The sequence below is a fragment of the Ixodes scapularis genome, unplaced genomic scaffold, assembly GCF_016920785.2.
Source record: "Ixodes scapularis isolate PalLabHiFi unplaced genomic scaffold, ASM1692078v2 ptg000597l_1___fragment_1__unscaffolded, whole genome shotgun sequence".
NCBI classification, from domain to species: domain Eukaryota; kingdom Metazoa; phylum Arthropoda; class Arachnida; order Ixodida; family Ixodidae; genus Ixodes; species Ixodes scapularis.
The window spans coordinates 3,465,114-3,486,841 of NW_024610006.1; the positions used below are offsets into that span (position 1 = coordinate 3,465,114).

Below are 21,728 nucleotides of genomic sequence, written 5' to 3' on the forward strand. Positions count from 1 at the left end.
ACACAACCGCACAACAACGAAGCGTGAGGAGGCCGAAACAAATAAAACAGATTCTCACCGCGTTAAAGATTTCCCTCCGCTAAGCAATTATCACACGGGGCACACCAGGTAAGCAGACGTACAAACAAGCCCTTAGAGCAAAAGGCGAAACAGCACGACCCCGAAATGGGAAAGCAGCATCCATGTCAAGCATCCAAGACGCTGCCAGTCAAGCCCAATGTGGCTTAGGCAGGTCTGACTTCAACCTCGCTTTGTTCATATGCAATAAATTATTATTATGTCCTCGTTTATGGCTTCATGGACAAAGACATTCAGCTGGCTCCAGGCCAAGCCCACCATAGCATTCTATCCAAAGCAACAAGCCCAAACGTCAGCTCGCAAAAAGTATAAGAGTCGATGAGACACGATTCATGGGGCAGCAATGTTGACCAGGCGGAAGCAGAAACCAGGACCTTTAGACAATGCCGCAGCTTCATCTTCTCTTGAAACGCAATATCAAACAAAGAAATGGCTGCATGCATCACTCACCTTGCAGACATCTACGTAGCCGCTTCCGTTGCAGTCTTACCTCATTCCTGATCTAGACTGCAGAGACAGCAGATGCCGTTCAGCGAACACGCTGCCGCTCGAATCAAGCCAAGTTCTGCGGGATGCACCAGACAAAATATGCTCGTGAGCTTGTATCATTAACACAATCACATTTCATATGCCAGAATATCCTACCTTAAGATGACAAGTGCTGCTAAAATGTAAATGAAGACACAGCCTACTGTACGTAAATTTTCTGGATGTTGCACCATTTTGGCATACCTTACAATAATAATAATAATGCTTTATTTGAATCATGCCCCAGAACGACCACTAGGTCATGTGTGGTGGCACATAAAATGGTAGTACATGACTTAACACAATGTACCCCATTTGTAAAAAAAGAAAAGACTAACATGCAATCAGGAATTGAAAAGATAAAAAATTAGCTCCCTTCTAAACACTGATATATCTGAAAAGATATTAACATGAGAGGACAGTTCATTACCACAAATCTGCATCCTTACCATCGGTGACAATTTCGATTGAATGGAGGGGTAAAATATACTAAATTCTCTAACAACACTGTTACAAAAGCAAGAAAGAAAAACATCACTTATTTAAGCCACCAGCAGACATCCAGAAAAAACCACCTTGGGACCTCGCGATACTGCTCACACGCCAGTCTTTCTCGGCAAATTACCATGTGCAGTCTCCACATTAACAGTGCGCACGTTCCGACAGTGTACAAACAAAAAATAGGCAACGACAATAGCGAGAGGAAAATGGGAGCTCGTTCGTGGTGCCGTGCCTCGCATCTCCCCTGTAGACCAAACTGACCATTTTAAACCGAAGCAGCGCCAACGGGCATGGCCTAAGAAGTATGAACGTAAGCACAGTATCTCTAACCCTGCCATGTCCACGATGTGTGAGCATCGACAGCTGCTGGAGGAAGCACGACAGGTTGAACCTTGCTTTCCCTCGGAGGGGTGGAAGGGAGATTTGTTTTTGAAGGCCTCGAAACTAAGCGCTCATCTAGCATGCTGCAAGGGCTTGATCGTGGACGGCGAGTATAGTTTAGATGACCGTCAAAGTTCTCTAAGGGGCCTGAGTACCCTTTAACAATTCCTGAGGGGTGTAAGAGACCCATCATAGCTTTTTGAGAGACCTGTGAGGTCTGTCCCAATCCTTTTCGTGAAACTACAGCCCCTATCAAAAATTATTTTAACGGGTCTCTAGGTCAGATCATGCGACCATTCAGGATACATTCCGTCGGGGAAGCCACTCGGTCATTTTGCAACGGGTTGCGCGACAAGTTTTAGAAATATAGGAGACATTCCCCAGTCCCTTCCCGTAGTGGCGCGGCCCCAGCGAAGAGAAAACGGGCACGCACGAAACAACCCGTTGTGGAAAGGACGTTGCTCCTCTCCACTTCAGCTCTTAGTTTTCACCATTTCCCCCTTCACACGTTTTGCTGTTTGATTGTAGATAACCTGTTTTAGTCAGTCGAAATACAGTCTTTGTCAGAATCTGGTCACCCTGTTTTTTCTCAGTTTTTGGAGACCAAGTGTCGCGTTTTCCGGGTTCAGGGTCTAGTTGGAGGAGTCCCGGCACACTTATGACACAGAGCTCTGCTTTTGCTGATTGTTTAAGGGCTTGCTTCGGTATCAAGGAGGCAGCCGGGCATGCTGCCTATATTTCGTGTGCAGGCTTTTTTGCCCCTACGTGCCGAACCTTGGTTTTCCCACGACAGGCTGTTTGTTACATCCAGGATTGCATACGTCTGCTCCTTAAAAACCGACGACCAGTTTGCGCTTTCCACTATTCCCTCGCTTCCTCCTCTCCCATGGTGAGGAGGAAATTCTGCCTTGCAGAATCTCGAGTCTGGTCGTCGGCCTTTAACCCCGAAACGCAGGGCCAAACGTAAAGATTCACAGAGGAAACCAGGCCCGGGAGACAGATGAGTCGATGGCCGTTAGGTCTCTCGCTAAGCCGGAGACAAGGTGCCTCTGGTTCTTGTAATCGTACCTCTCCCATGATGCTCACAGACCAGGCATGATACTCTGGAATGACTGGCATACTTTTCTTCTTGCTCGATCATCTCCGCTTACGTTTCTCAGCCCCAAAAACGTGCTTCGGTTGACATGCGCCGACAGTTTGGTTTTGCAGCGAAGAGCAGTTGGTTGGCGTCCTGCATTAGGCTATGTCCTACTTACACCAAAATTCATAGCATGCTAACCCAGGAGCCAAATAATTGTGGCCCGAGAGAGTCTGGCCCGAGCCAATGAGATTATTCTGTCTCCGTTAAAGCCCCAAGATCTGTACCATTCTTCCCACTAATGAATGTACTCTTATTCGACGTATCTTTTATTTTAAATGTAGAACCTGGGTATAACTGTAATATTTGTAACGCTGTCACTGGACCCATCAAATGTTCATCTCGTAGTACGTAATCTGCCCACCCAAGTCTCCGATTACAAGCTACCAGCACTGGTTCAGGGATGAAAATGTTTGATAGCTCAAATTTCTTTGTGTAGCAGGAAAAAATGGTGCTTCTAGATAACTTTAAACGACCAATCTCAGTGGCCAATGGTCAGAGCAGCACAACTGACATTGCTAGGTCAGATATACTTACGAAACAAAAGATCTGGTGGCTGTTCCTTGTAGCCTCTACCCAAGATTGAGGTAAACAACAATGGGCGATGCAGGTTTGCAAGACATTATTTACATGGTTGAGCAAGCCAATTAAATTACCGACATAACATTTTTTCCTGCCAGTTTGACTTTCAATCAGCAGGTTCTCTCGAAAGTCATAAAACCATACCAGTAGCCCCATTTTAGTACAAGTGCACTTTCAGACAACTCCTGGAAATGTTATGCGAGAACATTCATGGCAAATACGGTTCCATTTTTGTCTGCAGGTGAGAGATGCTACCTCTAGAGCCCTGGCTACTCACCCCTATTTCTGGCAACCCCAGCAAGAGGCAGCGCTCAACAACAGCGTGTTGAGCGGTGCGTCTTGTCGAGTCTGGCCTCGGCCAACACCGCTCAACACGCTGTTGTTGAGCAATGCATTGGTAAACTGAAAAACCAGTTCCGGTGCCTGCAGAAGTACCACGCTCTGCACTACGACCCAGAAAGAGCACGTAATTTAGCAACAGGATGTGCTATTCTGCACAATGTTTGCTTACACAGCTCCGTTCCCGAGTCTGCCCCAGACCCCTTTGTGTAGGAAGAGTCTGACTGCGGGTACAATGATGACAGTAGCGACACCAACAGCGACACTGGCACTAGGAGCCTCAAAGAAAGAACACTAGCAATGCAGCGTCGGAAAGTCAGGAAGGTGGACGCCCTCTCTCATCGAGCTTGTCATGCTCTGCGGTGTTGGCATGCTTGCCGTAATCATTCAGCTCACTGGAGTCGCGCTGTGCAAGCTTAATCATATCTCATCAAAGACTGGGAAGCACAGAAGGTGTACAGTTCTACATCCATGTAATGTGGGTGGCTGCACAAATTTTAGCTCTGATGTGGGAAAGTCAAATTTGGGGGTTTTACGTGCCAAACCTATGACGGGCATCTGGCACCTATGACGGGCATCTGGCACGCCCCAGCGGAGGACTGAGGATTAATTTGGACCACCTGCGGAGCTCGGTTACACAGTGCCTTCTCTGCAATAAGCCTCCGTCATATTGCGGGCACCTCGGTCGGGATTCGAACCCGCCACCTGAGGACCTGTAGGCCGGTGCTCTCGCCTCAGAGCCACCGAGGCGGCTTCTGATGTGGGAAATCACTTATTGGGTTGGGGTGAAGGCATGTTTTTGCATCCACATACATCATGTGCACGCAGAACTTCACACATTCTATGCTCACCAGTTCGTTGCAATGACATGCTCTTAAATCGTAATGCAGATATTTTTTTCTTCCTTTTTTACTTTTTTTGTTTCTCTTTATAAGCCTAAGCAGTCAATGTAGTCCACTTGTTTGCTCTCGTAAATGTCTCTGTCAGGGTTTCTTTTGGTACACATTTTCATAAAATTTGGCTGATAAACACTGTGTTCAATGAGGTTTTGGCAGAGCTTTGGTGGGCCGATACAAATTTTTTTTTTTTGAGTGGGTGCATTTTTTTAGTTGCACTACCTGCACCGGTGTGAAAAAGTGCAATGTGGTGTACTTCTGGCATGTGTAAGAAAGTGCAAGGTGGTGTACTTCTGGCATGTGTATCGAGATAGAACCGTAAATACATTGCCCTACAATTTTCTTCACCAGTGCAGGTGTGGCTAAAAAGATGCACCTAGAGTCGGTGACAGGTCAAGAACGAAGTGGAAGCTCCTCCCACCCTTTTCCACTTCAGCCGAGCAAACGTTAAAGGGCAACTCCGGTCCATACTTTCGGTTTTGGGATTATGACTGTTTTTAGTCCAGTCAGCGTCCCTGAACTGCAAGGTGCAATTTTTTTCTCGTTATTGTGCGTAGTTCTACAGATATGAACCCCTGAAAGTTTTGTTTGGGGCGCGGCCAACAAACCCGAAACTAGCCGCTCGAGGCTCCGGCAACGCTCGAAATCAACCGCTATGTGAACGTGACGTCAGGATCGTTCTCGTTCAACGAGCACGCACGCCGAGCGGCACCTACCTCTGTTGCGCTAGCCGTCTAAAGATAGGAGGTAAGCTGATTTTGTTTTAATTCTGTATACGTGGTAGTTATCCAGCATATGTAGCAAGCGCTAGTGCATATACCCAAAAGCTAGCGACTGGAAAACCCGTGAACTCGTACGATTTCGTACTCGGCGGCCGCCGCCATGCGTGCGCTATGCCGTACTCGTCGCTTGTATACCCAAAAGCTAGCGACTGGAAAACAAGTGAACTCGTTCGGTGCCGTACTCTGCGGCTGTCGCCGTGTGTGTGGTCTTCCGTACTCGTCGCTAGACCTAAATTGTCATCGGGGCTCTGTGGATGGAGCGGCGTTGCTCTACGCTGTGCTGCCAATGACGTACAGTACTGGGGGCCCTCTCACTTTCGCGCTGCGGGTCAGTCCCAGACACGAAGCTTTGAGGCTCTACGGCGCGAGCTGCGGCGTCCGAACACACGAGTGCTGGGCTGTACACCTCTGTTTTTTCGTTCTTTTTTCCTCGGGCGCATAAAAGCCGAAGTCCAAAGTCCACTCATCGAACAGCGTTCACCCACACTTTCTTCAATTTCCGGTCCGTTCGAAACTTGTGAAGAAGCACCTCCGGGTTGCACAGCGGGTTGTTTGAGCAGCCCACAGCGCTACAAGTTGCGCTCGGCATCTTTCGAGGAACAGCTGGGCAGTCTTGGGCGCACCGAGTTGCTCGCTAAAACGAGTCTTGAAGTCCTCACAAGCAAATAAACAAAAATCTATACCGAAGCTACACGGGCTACAGATAAAAGCAACGGCTAAACACGCCAATCGCAAGCCGAAGTAGCTGTGGTAGTGGCTCAAAGAAGCGCACTACGCGCAACTCCTGGACCAGAGGAAAAAAAGAGAAGGATACTGACGTCACGGCCCAATGTAGCTTTGGCGATCGACAAACCGCTTGCCGCCCGCTAAGGAGCAGCGGCTTGCGGCGGGTCGCATTTTTATTATCGGCATTAGTTGAGAATGCGGCGTCCCACGGACGTAATATTTTGGCTGGGGTCGTAATTTGCAGAGCAGTCGCTTTCTTGTATGGGATCGCCATTGTCGCGGCTTGGTTTGATGGCAGAGTTATTGCTTTTTGGTGACACCATGTTCCAAAACTTCCTTGGGTTACCATTCAAAATAAACAGCGAGTCATAAAAACAAAACTTAGCCAATTTCAACTTTTTATTGTAGTTTTTAAGGGCAAAGTTATAAGCACCCAAAGCATGAGGTGTTAACACGTTTAGCCTTTGCAAATAGCCTTTTCTTGTTATGCAAAAAGAGCAGCATTTTGGTGAACCATGGGTTATTTGAATCAGTGCATACTCAGGCTGTCAGAACAAACATATTTATAAGACTGTTCATTTTAGCTTTAAATAATGCCGGTTTCCTCTACTGATGGAAGAGGACAATTTAAATGTAATGGTCAAAAAAGATTGTCAACCCATGATCTATTCATCTATAATCAGCCTCATTATAATCGCGAATGATCTTGGAAATAGAATGTTTGACGAGAACGGAGTGGCAAGTCGACATGTTGTAACCTATAATCACGGAGCCCGTCGCAGTATTGAATGGACTTGACAAGGTCCGGTGACGTAGTTAGTGCAGGGGTGGAACTCACGAAATGTCCTTGGGAACAGCCACGGGAGCAACTGAAACAGCTGTTTAGGAGCAGGTTGGGAGCAGCTAAAACTATGTTCTGGAGCAGGCTAGGAGCAGCTCAGATCAGTTTTCATTGCACTTCAGCTTGTGTCTTAGACACGCACGGGAGCAATTTCAATAGCGCTTAGCAGCACAGATGAACATGAGTGGTTAGGGACCTAGGTAGATGGGATAACAGTGTAAAAGGTGTGAAAACTTGAAGCTTTGTGAGCCTCTATACTTTCCAGACTCGTACGTAACGTGTTACAAGATTACTTGTAATTGATTATTTTTACTGCAATTTTGTGACGCTTCGATTACTTCCTTTAAGGGGTAATGATATTTTTAGTTGAACTAATTTTTTGCTGTAATCGATTACAAAATTACCCCCCATTACAATCTTCCTCATTTCTTTTTTTTTTTTTTTGGGGGGGGGGGGGAGGGAGTTGGAGTTATTCAGCTCCGGGCAACGGGCTTTTTTTTTTCGAAATTATTAAGCACGAGGCTGTGAGGATTAGTAGGCCACTTTACTATGCTTCTTTTTCGTGGGTACATTTTTATTTCTACACCGGAGACTACTTATGGGTATGAAAAATGACTTTATCTAGCCTCTTGTGAGGGATTAGGTGTGTGCCATCACTCACTCAGCTTTAAGCGCGAAACACACGTACAACCAAACCGTCCGATCCGACGTGCGGACTGCCGGAATGACCTTGGGGGGCGAGGGGGTTCCGCAGCATCGGAGAGCGTTGAAAACCCTTGCCTCCGACCGTCGTATTGCGCGGTCAGACGTCGGATCGGACGGTTTGGTTGTACGTGTGTTTCGCGCTTTAAGCAAAAACAGTCGAGGCTTTCTTTTTTTTTTTTTCTTTAACAACTGAGCGCGAGATTCCACGGATTATGCTATCATAAAAAAAGTTTGAATGAAAAGTAACGTGGGAAGTAATTGCTTACTTTAGAGTAATTTTTCGATTACTTCTTTGAGGCTGTAATTGTAATTGTAGTCGGGTACTTTATACAGCAAAGTGATTGTAACTGTCATCGGTTACTTTTTCAGTGACGGGTACAAATCTGATTATTTTCTTAGTGGCTTTCAGCTGCTCAAAATGCAAACCAGCTCTGCTTATCACACAACCCACACGTGCTCGACATAGTACTTATATGTGCGAACCACGTGACGTGCGTAAGCAACGGACGCGGAGTTGCGCGGAGGAACAGGGCACCAAATTTCGAGTTTATCCTATTGTGCAACTGAATATCGAAGCAGCAGACTACGATTAACGAAGTTATCGTATTCGAAGTGACAAGCAGGTGCAAGGTTAAAGTACACCAAACAGATCTACCGATCGCGTGAAAGCTGCTGGCCGGCAAGGTTTCGGATCGGATCACGTTTCAGTTCTATCAAATCACGATTTATCTTGCGGGAACGCGGTTCCAACTTCTAACGATAAAGTACTAAAAGTTTGAGGACACATGCGAAGTAAAAAAACATTTTTTTTGTAAACAGACCAGATGGAAAAAGAATGTTATAAAATAAAATTAGAACGAAGAAAAAAAATTTTAGAGCTATATTGACGGCACAAAATGATTTTGTAGTTGCGCCCGTGGGAGCCGCCGCAAGTCATGTGATAGACCTGTGCGCCGTCTCAAAGTCGACTCACAGTCACGCCGCCGCTGCACGCTGAGCGTGGTGCGCCGCCGTCAACTCATTTCTCCACACCGCCACCGCCGCGCAAGTTTGTCTACCCCGCAGCGCTCCCGCCGTCATCTGACCGGCACACAGGTCTATCACGTCTGCTTCCGCTTTTTCAGGAGCTTTCTTTGGGTTCGAAAAGTTACCGATTAATCTTTGTGTTTTGTTGCACTTGAAATAAAGATGAATAACTAACTTTTAGAGACCATAGGAAGCTTCCGATAGAGCGGAAGCACCACGTGACAAATAGCGACCAGTCACGTGACAACTAGCAGCCACTTTTCCGCAGCGCCCGCCGGCGCCAACTACAAATTCGTATAGCGCCGTGAATATAGCTCTTAAAATTTTTATTTTCCTTGTGAATTCGTTTTATGACTTCCTTTTCCCAACCAGGCTGTTTAAAAAAACTTTATTAGTCCTTTGCATGTGTCCTTTAAGAAGTGCTCGAGCTTCCTTAGGCTTCCTTGCTGGAAATCCTTTGTATTCCTGTTACTAACAAGTGCACCAAGTGAGACACTTCGGCCATTATTGAACACTTTGAATAAACAAATATGAATAGTTGGAAGATGTTACAAAGCAGTCTACATTGATAAAAATTCCTTCTTTCTGCATGTCAAGTTCGCTTGTGGCGTAATCTAAGATTACTACGACATACCAGTTAAGGAAAGTTGGTCTTCAAATGCGGACACCACACGCGAGCCACAGCGAGCTACAATGGGGAGCAGTGCCACGCTTGAGAAGCCCATCGAGGCACAGATGTTGTTTGGTCTAGCCACAGTTTACAAAATGGCCGCTGCAGCAAGAACAGCGGGACTGCGACTGCTCGCTTTTAACAATTCTGCAAAGCGGACACCTATGGCAGTTTTTCAACTGAGATGTTCAAGTAACGGTGGTGTAACCCGTGCCAAAAATGAAATGGAACATAGAGACCCACTTTATTCGGCTGGCGGATGGAGATTCTGCACACCGACGAGCTGAAGCACTAGCGAAGTCAGTGCGGACGACTGGTGCGCACTTGCTGCTGCTTGTCCCTCTACAGCCTGCAGGAAAAGGGGAGCGCATTACGCACAAAATGCAAACTGTTACGCAACACATTAGTAAAGTTAAAAGCACGCCAGAGGTTTTCAGACGCGTTGCAAGCAATACAATAGGAAACTTTTGCCAAACAACTTTTCACCTTGGTAAGCTCTGTGCAGTCATGTTGCAGAGCAGTTTTCACCATTCACCTTATTAGATTACTCGTAGACAACGAGTTACTGGCATTTTAGGTGCTCCTAAAGCACAGAAGAAAAGAGAATGGCTGTGTTAACGAAAGAAGTCGAGAAGTCTGATCAAAGGCGTATGTGGGGCGAGTAAATCCACCCTTACTCTGTTCTCTTTCCCCTTTGGAGCTGCCTTGGTGGCGTCCTTGCCTGCGCTTGCGAATGATGCATTTTAGTTACACTGACGGCAGAGTTGCCGCGTGACAAGTCCTTCAGTAACGAGGCCAGTTTCCTATAATTACACGAACACACGCTGGTGGCGGAATATTATTTATTTGTTTCTTTAGTTACTTAGAATTACCCTCAAGGCCCCGAAGGGCATTACAGAGGGGAGTGCATGGTTAGTACAGTTCTGATTTTAGCGTTATCGGTGATGGTGACAATATCATCTGGAAGGCCATTCCAGTCTACAATAGCTTCTGGTAGAAGGGAATGTTGAAATGGTCTTGGGAAGGGTAATCTTGCACGAATGATCGAGTCTTGCAGAGATATAGCTGGGCTGGCTGAGGAGAGACTGTCGTAATGGTAACGAATAGTACATTTTATGGAAAGGCAAAGACGGGAAATTCTGCGACGAACGGAAAGATCAGGAAGAGCTAATTGACATTTCATTGCAGTGACACAAGAAAAGCGAGACTAATTAGAAAAAATAAATCGAGCAGCACGATTCTGGACAGATTCGATTTGCGTTAGTTAAAAAAAGACTGATGTGGGTGCCAGATAGCTGAAGCATACTCTAGTTTAGGGCGAACAAGCATGGCGTAAAGGAGACGTTTAAGGATAGAAAAGGCAGAGTTGAAATTGCGACAAACAAAACCGAGTGAGCGGTTTGAGGATGATATTGTCTCGTCGACATGAACATTCCTGGATATATTAGTGGTTAAACGAACGCCTAGATATTTTTACTGTGTAGCAGTAAGAATGGTAGTGCCATTGAATGTTAACGAGTTTAAGGGCTGGAAGCAAGAATGTGTAAAGCAAAGGTGTGTGCATTTGCTAATGTTGAGACACATCTGCCATGTGTGACACACTGCTTCAAGAGCTTTTTTATATAACTTGCGATTCAAATAAAATGAAATTTACATGGCTTATTTGGCATTACAATCGGACTACAAATATGTACTTTGTTTTGAGGTAACCTAATTAGATTTATTAATATTAAAAATTTAATTTGCAATGATTATGGAAAGGATTAACGCAAATTAAAATACTGAGCTCAGAAAATAAACATAGATCAGTGAACTGAGAGGTATGTGCAATCCAATAAGGTATAAATGAAAGCTCTAGGATGATTTATAAATTACTTATGACACTTTTGAACCTTCCAGTTTCAAAATCATTTTTTGCCGGATGCCTAAAAGGCACCCACAAAAAGCCTGACAGCCTATTTAATATATTTGTAGCCCTCATTCAATATGTCGAAAATCCTTCAGGACAAGATGATAAGTGCTTGCCAAACTTCAAAAAACACATTTTTAAAAATGTGTTTTCTTAGTAAAAGTTTGCTTCAAAGAGCAGTGTCTCCCCTTAAATGCCGTTCTGGAGTGCAACATGGTCATATGGGTTTTTTATTAGTCTATAAACAGCACAGGTCATCAGTGAAAAGATGAACAGAGGATGAGATGTGAAGAGGGAGATCATTAATGTAGATTAAAAAGAGCAAAGGCCCAAGCACAATTTCCTGTGGAACACCGGAAGAAACGGGAGAGAAAGAGGAGGATGTGCTGTTAGTGAAAACGAATTGAGAGCGATGAATAAGGAATGATTCAATCCACTTAGGAACATGAGGATCTAGTTTTAGGAAAGAAAGTTTAAGAATAATGCGATTGTCCGGGACTTCAGCAAAAACTTTGGCGAAATTAAGCAAAACAGCGTCAGTAGGAAAGCCGGTGTCAAGATTTTTAAACAAATCGTTAGTTATATTAAGTAGTTGGGTCCCAATAGAAAGGCGTTTCCAGAGGCCATGCTGCACATTGGTGAAGAAATTGCAGGAATCCAGGAAGTTAATCAGGTGCCTGTAAATGACATGCTCGAGGATCTTGTAGAGGCAGGTGAGTGATATTGGCCTACTTACTAATTTTCCGGTCAGAGGGCAACACCCCTGTGTCCACGGACTGCTCAAATATCTTTGAGGTAAAGACCGGATGAAAATTTAGTGTTAGTGAGAGCCTTCGTAATGATTTCCTCTATGCCACATGATGGAGATATTTTGAGGGTTTCTATACCGCTGAAAACACCCTGAATGTTTATAACAATTGAATCCATTGGAAAATCATTCTCTATAACAGGAGAAATTCCAGTAATGGGTGTAGAAATAGGGAAAGCATCAGAAAACGCACTATTTAAATATTCACACATTCACTATTCAATATGTTATTACAAGAGCTATTCACTAGATTAATTTCAGAGTACAAATCTCCAAAATTTGCGAGGGTTGTTTATTAACATATTAGGTAGAGTTTGGAGAAAGAATGTCTGCTTAGAGTTATCAGAAAGAATGTGTGCTAACACCCCTTTAACATAGTTTTTTATTGGGAAGAGGAAGTGGCAAGCTTAGGCCAAGTATTTGTTTTTTTAGCGCTCCTGAAACATCTTTTCTTTTTATGAGATAAACGATGAAGTGGATTATTGAACCACGGTTTAGACGTAGTAGTTCGGATTGTCGAGCACAGTATGGTAATTTTCAATAAGTTGAAAAAATTTTGTCTCAAGGCTTGCCAATTTTCATTAGCATTATGGCACTGGAAGGTTTCATTGAAATAAACAAAATAAAGCCTTCGCTGTTGGACACTTCAAATACACATACAAATCATATCTGGTTTCAGTTTGAGTCTAAGAACACTGCCTTCTAACTTAACTGGCTAAAGTAGGGTTGACCAAAATCAGCCTAACAAGAATAATTGGGAGTGCACTACACTACAGTTCTCTTAACACCTACGCTTGCAAGTCGACGGAGTGCATCGACTGCCTCTCTCTGCACGAGCAGCATTTCCTGCTGAACTGCCAGCTGCTGCTGCTGGGTGGCCAGCAGACCCTGCTGTGTGGCCAGCAGTTCTCGCTGGACAGCCAGCTGGTCCTGCCGAATGGACAGCAGATCCCGTGCCGTATCAACTCCAGACCGTTCGTACCATTCGGTGGTAGGGGGCATGCCACTTGCGCAGGACGTTCCTCCTCTCCTCCCTTTGCCATGTCGCCTTCAGCCACAGACCCCTGCATAATATAATTCAACTATGTAACACGCCACAAGGCTATACAGCCCTTCTAGTTATACCTGTGTCTAATAGTGTGCACCCTAAACTCAATATTATTTTTTTTTCGAATGTCACGGATATATTGTCTCCGAGTGGGTCTAGAAATGTGCTGCAGCCCCGATATCCAAGCTTTCGTGGAAAACACCACGAGGCAATACATTCGCACCACATTGTTTTGTACATTAGTGTTCAATAAGGTAAAAAGCAACATGGTGTCTGCTCATGATCCAAGAGATTCACGGTACTTATCGAAGCTGCTGCTGCAGCCGTGAAGTCCCACAGCGGCGCGTCCACTGTCGGGGGCGCACGCCCGCCCCCTCGAGAGAAATCCGTCCCCACAAAAAATAATAATTTTTCTTTCTCCGCGTTTAGGAACGGCCCATCACTCGCGCCTCCACCGGCATACCTGCCAACCTGTGGACATTAAAATTCGTAAAACTCACGCAATTGCGGGGGGGGGGGGGGGGGGGGGCTGTTTCGCAAGGTGGCAAGGCTTAATGTCAGCCTTGTCACCGTGCAAAACGCTTACGTTACACGTGCACGTGCTACAGAATCCAAACTTCTCTCCTTTTTGGACGGCACAAAGCACTGGAATTCCGACGTGTAGGACTTCAAGAACACCTGAAAGTACCTCTTTTTAGGTTTGGAATTTGCCATTGCACCGCGAAGCCACCGCAACCAGGGGAATGCTATGATTACACGTGTAACAAACACAGACGCTGCACTTCTCGCCTCGAAACTGGCCGAAACAGAGGCCCAACCACGTCTGAACACGCCAAACCAACATGCGCCGCCAAACACACAAACAAAGGCTTTGGGCTTTGGATTGATTTTGGATATGTGGCCCCCGGATAGACGGATAGTAAAAACCACAACGCTGCCGTGGACGGCACCTGTCGCCCTCTTGTGGCAGTGTGAGGTACCGCCAGCAACGGTTTTACGAAAAAAATGTTAAAAAAAATAGAAATGAAAAAAGTATCTTTTTTTCGTAAAATTTGAAGCAAGATTCGTAAAATCGTAGAATTAGTCCCAATTCATACATTTTACAAAAAATTCGGAAGAGTTGGCAGGTTTGCACCGGTCTTCTGTTAGGGACACGAGACTCTCAGGTCGCAAGCCCACGTCTGGCATGCACGTGAGTTCCAGAAAGTTATTCTTTATGGCCGAAGGGCATTTAACTCTCAAACTATTACGCCCCATAGTGTATCTCGCTCCTCCTTGGTAACAAAGCTCTCTGTAGCAGTCCCCGAGAAAACTCAACTTTCACCGAGAAAGTCCAGGAGAAGCGCAAACTGTCGTGCCGAGACGTAGCGACCTAGCTTGCGCTTCTTAGCGTTGTCGGCCACAACTGTCTTCGCAACGTAAAGGGTTGTAGTTAACGTTGATTGTATTGCCGCGCGCAGGGTCACGGACTTCTAGTACTTTCTCGTTTATTCTTGCTCCGGACCTAACTTCTGTCGTTTATCCCTGCTTATGTTGTTCTAGAAAGTGCGTGTACATTCTCGCCGCGAGCGCGCTACGCTCGAACCTTCTCCGCCGAATCTTCGAGATAGTGACTCACTCTAGATAAGACGCCGCTCGCGACCTTGTCGAGTCAGTCTCGCCTCTGCGCTCGATCCTGCGGTTTCGCCGATATCGACGCCCGCGACGCTCTGCTGTTTTCTTTTGTACCCTTTTAATGTGGTGAACTTGTGCCAAAAATAAAAGGGTACAAAAGAAAACAGCAGAGCGTCGCGGGCGTCGATATCGGCGAAACCGCAGGATCGAGCGCAGAGGCGAGACTGACTCGACAAGGTCGCGAGCGGCGTCTTATCTAGAGTGAGTCACTATCTCGAAGATTCGGCGGAGAAGGTTCGAGCGTAGCGCGCTCGCGGCGAGAATGTACACGCACTTTCTAGAACAACATAAGCAGGGATAAACGACAGAAGTTAGGTCCGGAGCAAGAATAAACGAGAAAGTACTAGAAGTCCGTGACCCTGCGCGCGGCATTATCCCCCCCTTTAAAAGCGCATCGTCCCGATGCAGCACAAAACAAAAAAACAAAAAAAACAAAAAAACACAAATCCTTAACAAAACGGTAGCAAAATCGCGAGCCACAGTTCACAGTTCTCAGTTCACTCGTCGACAAGAGTAGAAAGTTCTATCGTTCGTAATACGGCTTCAGCCGGACGACGTGCACCACCTCGGAACGCGCCCATCTGCAAGACGTCAGCCGCGACCCGAGGTGGTGCACGTCGTCCGGCTGAAGCCGTATTACGAACGATAGAACTTTCTACTCTTGTCGACGAGTGAACTGAGAACTGTGAACTGTGGCTCGCGATTTTGCTACCGTTTTGTTAAGGATTTGTGTTTTTTTGTTTTTTTTTTGTTTTTTTGTTTTGTGCTGCATCGGGACGATGCGCTTTTAAAGGGGGGGATAATGCCGCGCGCAGGGTCACGGACTTCTAGTACTTTCTCGTTTATTCTTGCTCCGGACCTAACTTCTGTCGTTTATCCCTGCTTATGTTGTTCTAGAAAGTGCGTGTACATTCTCGCCGCGAGCGCGCTACGCTCGAACCTTCTCCGCCGAATCTTCGAGATAGTGACTCACTCTAGATAAGACGCCGCTCGCGACCTTGTCGAGTCAGTCTCGCCTCTGCGCTCGATCCTGCGGTTTCGCCGATATCGACGCCCGCGACGCTCTGCTGTTTTCTTTTGAACCCTTTTATTTTTGGCACAAGTTCGCCACATTAAACGTTTATTTCTTCTTGTTCATTTTCTGTTTTCTTTTGGTCACCACCCGTGACAGTATTCATTATTTCAGTACATTAGGTACTAATTCATGCAACCAGATTTCAGGAATATATTTTTTTAATTTTGTCTCATGCTATTCATTTTGTCAACTTAAAAATAATATTTTTACTGTTATACTCACCGCGGTGTTTTGAGATTCTTAGTGGGGACACTTTAAGGGAAAAATCCCGATAGAGTTTCAACTCAGTCGTGCGTGTTGACCGACGTCACAATGGAGTTGGTTCGCCGGTGCTGTTTGCCAAAGATGGAGATGAAGCTGCTCCCATTGGCAATCCCACGAAGGAGATTCACCACTGCTTCTTTCAGCATAGACAGATGGGCGATGAGGTCAGATGGGATGCACCTACCGAAGAAGCTGCATCACAGAGGCTAGCCTCACCACGTCATGTCATGGCCCTGCTCTTTTCAGCATGTTATTTATTATATTGCGCCAGAAAGCCAGCGACATCAGTACCTGGGCTAGTTGGTGCCACTGATCTCTGTTGTAGTAAGCTGGATCACGGATCGAGGCTCGTCTTAATAGGGAGGAGTGGTGCCACCAGCGCCCATCACTTGACATTGGCTAATGCATAAAACTCTATGGGAAAGACAAAGAAAAGTGACGTTCCCCCGCTCGTAAACTGTTGTCGTCACTGAATCTTTTGGCTGCTGTCGGGAAGCCTGTCAAATAGCTAGTGCACAAACATTAAATCTGACAACCCTCGCGGTTGTTATATAGAAATGTTTTGTTGTCGAGAGTGACTCTACTGGGCAAAAAATGTAGAGCAGCTCACTGAGAAGAGAGTTACCTAGAGGTACCTCGGAGTCGGTGGCGGTTTCAATGAGTCGGGTTTAGCAGGTGACAAGCTTGAAGGCTCTGCTATGATTTCGCTCACTCCCGGAAAGACGCTGCCAATATGGAACTTTGTTGACGTTCAGCAACTTCTGGGCTCCCCCACGACGGCATTATTGACAGCAAGTTTATTTGTTCACTCCACCACGAGAGCAAGCTTGCCAGATCAGCCATGGGTGCTATAGCACAATATTTTAATGGGCATTCGAATGCTTGAGAAATCGCAATTCAACCTCCAAACACACAATAAAATTATTGCAGCACATCGTAAAATACATGCCTTCGAACACTGTGTAGAAGCTTTAATTTCCTTCTTTTGTGTGTTTCTCCCATAGACTTGCGTGTATACACGACTTGCATTGACGTCACATCAGCCACCATTGCTGCGGACCATGCTCCAGTGCCCGTACCTTCCGGAGCACACATTTAGGACCAATGAATTTCTTCCTCTCGGAGAACTTTGCGGAGAAGAACAGATTCGATGCTGCCAAAATGTATGTTCCAGAGGGTACGGGCACAGGAATGGTATGGAGCCATATGACGTCCCGTGCAAGGCACGTATTGCTTGGTGCCAAGCAATGGCTGCCGGTGGCGCCACCGACAGACTTCCGATTTGAATCCAGCCTACTACAATAGAGACCAGTGGTTGGTCCACGCTTCAAGAAAATTGGTCTATGCGTAGGTTTACTCAGCTGCACAAATTTCCGTAGAACTATGGCAGCAGTTGAAGAAACGTTTAGGGTTCCTGCCACATGACAATGTTGGATGCGCAAGAAGCAAATGCCCGTGGCTCAGAGTCCGGTAGAGGCAAATGTGCAGCCCTCCCCGTCGCAACCTCCGAGGCGGAGTTGCGGAATTGCACACAACTGCTTTTAACACTTCGACAAGTCGCGCGAGCGAGTTGCGTGAACTGCTCGTGCCGCAGAGCACGTGAGCTCGGCAGCTGTCCAGAGTGATGAGCGAAGATTGTGGAATCAGGGCTGCCGAAGCGGCATGTACAGCCGTTACGATCAGACAGGAGCACGTCGCTTTGAAGAAAGCAGGCCAGCAGATAAGAAAGGACGTGGTTGCACACTGCACAGTTCTGACGTCACCCGTGATAAAGTTTTCGTGTCATCGACCTCCAGACCAAGCGGGCAGAGCTATACGTAGAAACCATGGTGTAATACGCCACGTCCTGTCCAGTTCTCCCTTCTTTTTCGTCTCTGTTGTTTTGGTGTTTTACATCATGATGCAAAACCAACTAGCCCAACTAGCCATCCTTATACACCTTTCCAAAAAACACTCAACCCCAGGGGCAACAAACTGTTTTCGAGCCCAGTCACTGAGTTTGAGGCTAGACTCTCACCAGCGTCCCTCCTAACCCTAACCGAGTGGACTGTGATGTCAATAGGCGCAGCCTGTGTAGGCGCAGTTTCAAACACTGCTGGCGTATAAATTATCGTCGTTTCCCGCTATATTTTGTGTTTCATGCTACATGTATTTTCCCGAGGACATTGAGAAAGAATTGTCCCACATTTAAAAAAAAAAATAAAAAAAACTAAACTATTTTTGTTGGGAACGCGCGCGACAGAACGAGTTCGATTGGAATGTATAGTTCTAGTTGTTTGTGTTTATTTCTTACGATAAGCTTTGACGGCGCCGCAGGATTCACCGCATGTGAAACGACAAAGCGCTTTGCTGTCAAAAATAAATTGCAACAGAAGAGGGCCGCAAGGCATGCATTTTTCATGCTCACAAATAACGCGTTTACCGATGGACAGGACACGGACATACAATTGAGGAAGTGGTAACATTCAAACAATATATCGTACGTACCACACGATGCAGCGTTATCCGAAAAGAATTTATTTGAGAAAGATCTCAAATATCACAGTCACAGTCGACGACAGTCACATCTTGATGATCGGACGGAATCAGAGATGACTTCGTCTCGGGGCCCGTTTTGGGAAGAGCTACCTTTTCTCATAACCGCACCAAAGCAAAGAAACAAACGCGACTGACCCGTTTCTCACCCCAACCCGGACAGCTATATTTGGAGACGACTGAGGATTCTACGCGGATTATCTCTGGGAGGGGGAAGAACAATGTTTGCAAAATCGCGTCGAGGGTCGTTCGACGTCCTTCACCTCCTTCCTTTCCCGTGAATGTCGAGCAGAAAAGCTTGAATGGCAGGTACTTACCAGCCTTATTTATCACAGTGGAAGATAACACAAAAAGGGTACGCAGCACGCATAAAAAAAATTAAGTGGAAACTTTCAAGAGGGGCGAGAAAACATTGAATGCAAAACCGCAAAAACATAGGTAGAGAACCACGCCGAGCGGGTCTTCACAGTCCCAGAGGGTGGCAGAAAATTTCTAGCTGATAGAGGGCGCGAGAGTCGCACCAGCCGCATCAGCATCAGCAACATGGCAGTGGCCTAGGAGCGTTTTTTGGAAAGCTGTATACATAGAAAGAGTTTGGCCATTCATTGGAAAGTATAGGAAGCAAATGAAGAGGCGCCATTGGCCGAAAGCGGGCTGGGCGTGTCCTAGGGCGTCTTCACAGATTTGAATGTGGCCAGCCAGAAGCCGCAAATAATACCCTGGCAGTGGTCGCGAGAAACAAAATTAATAAGTGCGTCGGACTAACCCTTGGCGAGTGAAAACATGATGCATGTGATTGTACTATCACGGTCATACAAAATCAATATCTAGGAGAACGGTCGACATGATCTGTATGCCAGGCGTCTGAGCCACGTCCGAGCGGTCAGACTCTGTCCGAGCAAAACGGAGTTCGAGCGGGACATTCGATTCTTACACCTTTTTGCACGATCATAATCGAAGCATCACGTAGACTATATTTTCAGCCATAAACAGTTACTCTATTAAACTCTTTGGCACAGGTTAAAATTTTTCGCGCTAACACTGCTAGGCGATTATTTGCGGCTTCTGGTTGGCGTGTCAAGCCTTCTATCTGCGTCTCGTACACGCCCTGGCTCTGCCCGCTTCTCCTATTGACCAAAGTCTCGACGACAGCGCTACCAAGGTCGCACGAACGGAAGAGGCCGGCTCTCCGAAGCGCGGCTGCTCGTGGCTTCGTTTGGCTTCGCACGAAACCGAGTGCGAATGAAACGCAAGACATTCTTCTCGCGGCAAGTGCGTGGTTTGAGTGCTGCGGAAGCCACGCTAACGTCGATTGTCCGGTAGATCAGCGCCTTATCACGGCGTGAAACAGCAGGTCAGCGAGGCTAGCATGTGCCTTCTGCCACACGTGAGTAGACCCACTGACCTGCTGTTTCACGCCGCGATAAAGCGCTGATCCACGGGACAATCGACGTTCGCGCGATATCGTTGGAAAATCTGGAGGCTGTGCCACAAAACAGCTGACGCCGTGTTCAAAACCTATGGGAGCACAATAGTGGAAGTCGCCCTTGTGCAAGATGAAACGAAATACAGCGGCTATTTACGGCATACAGCACACGCTGTCAGGATGTCACGACAAAGAATTTCGGCCCAATGGCTGGGGGAGCCAGTTTTTCGGTGCCTACCTTGTGATGTGAAAGTGTCGCCCTTCGGCCAGTCTTGTCTCGGAGTCGGGGTGTGTCGTAAAGCTGGTGTCTACGACGTGGAACTAGAAGGCCTATGAACTGTGCGAGTAGAACGTCGCACGACTACGCAGGAACAATATAAAATAACTGCGACCGCGAAATGCGAAGCATGGTGCGAAGCGTCGATTGCCGCGGGCACGGCGAAAGACAGCCAGACAGCTACGACACTGGATTGGATTGAAAGCCGCAAGTCTGGTGTTTCACAACAAACCGTTGCTAGGGGTGTTGCTAAGGGCGAATACACCATCGTTCAAAAATTCGACGTAGAACATAAACGTCTAAAAAAAATACACTACTTTTATAAAATTCCAGCATGCAGCAGTCCGCATTTCGCACCCATGGAACTAGTTAGCCAGGGAAGATTGTGGCATGGTTTCGGTTTCGATTGACAGGTTGACAAGAGTTCATACGCAGAGCAGGCCGTCTACATCACCATGACTCTTGTGACTTGGCAGCGGGTCAGGTGCCCCAACCAAGGGGCTGGCTGGCATCCTGACAGGAGCTGCGAGAGTTTCACAAAACAGCGTTCCTGCAATTATTAAAATAAACAAATGTTACGTGCGTGCTTGACCCAACATATGAGAAACCTAGGAGAGCTGTGAGTATTCAAATATCTATCTCCTAATGCCATGCACAAATGTCTTGCATGAACCATGTGCAAAACTTTCATTTTGTTTCTTGAGTTCTTAATGGTTGGAATGAAAATGCAAATTGTGATGTTGAGCTATTCGCCTCGAGATCGAACCGTGCCGCCACTGTGCGGCCGAAATTGGAAACGCGCGAAAGCGGGGATACCGCCGTGCGTCGTCTGCTACGGGCGCACGCTCAGAAGCATGGACCTCGACGACGCAAGCCCGTTTCCGGCTGAGCTTGATATTCCTTATTAAATTCTTTATGTTTTTGTTGCCGTTTCTTCTTACTAAAGGTTGTGTTGTATCGTTTGCCATGCGTAGAAATTCAGCAAAGCGATTATTATTATTATTATTAAGCTTCCATAATCTTAGTGTGTTGTTTTTTGTACAATCGCTGGTCCCACGTATTTTTGTTATCTCGCACAAACCGTGGCTTTCATAAAGCATTGAATGTTGAGTGGGTTTGTGGTTTGATTAGAAAATTAACCCGACTAATCGCTATCCTTAAAATAGACTAATCAATTAATCCGTACGTTGATTTTTTCCCGGTCATATTGCGTGAAAGATGTTAAAACTACATATTTTGTACTGGTTTTACTATGTCACAAATGGCATATTGCATTCCCATTCTAGACTTCACGCTGTGAGTCCTACATAAATATGATCACGGGAAGCCTTTTAAAATAAAGTATTTCTTAAGTTATTATTTAAACAGTATAATCACCCTCGGCGAAATGACAAGCACGCTGAAGTGGTTTACCGTGCAAGCTAGTGTCACAAAAGAAATAAAGACGTCAAAAATATTGAAGCCGGCATATTTTACTGCTTGCTGACTTTCTCCAGTACTAGACTCCAATTGAATGGAA

At 46.2% G+C, this 21,728-nt stretch overlaps 1 long non-coding RNA gene across 7 annotated transcripts; it reads right to left on the reverse strand.

The window, feature by feature from the left end:
• Positions 1-225: 225 nt before the first annotated feature.
• LOC115328251 lies at positions 226-20,697 on the reverse strand. Of its 7 annotated transcripts, none has more exons than XR_006077097.1 (5): positions 20,641-20,697; positions 12,703-12,974; positions 11,839-11,890; positions 9,437-9,542; positions 226-643 (listed from the first exon to the last, which is right to left on the reverse strand). It is a non-coding gene; the product is annotated as an uncharacterized LOC115328251 (long non-coding RNA). The 7 variants fall into 7 exon arrangements; XR_006077094.1 differs by lacking the exon at positions 20,641-20,697 and adding an exon at positions 20,171-20,221; XR_006077098.1 differs by lacking the exon at positions 20,641-20,697 and adding an exon at positions 13,647-13,794 and having other exon boundaries at positions 12,893-12,974.
• Positions 20,698-21,728: the final 1,031 nt, after the last annotated feature.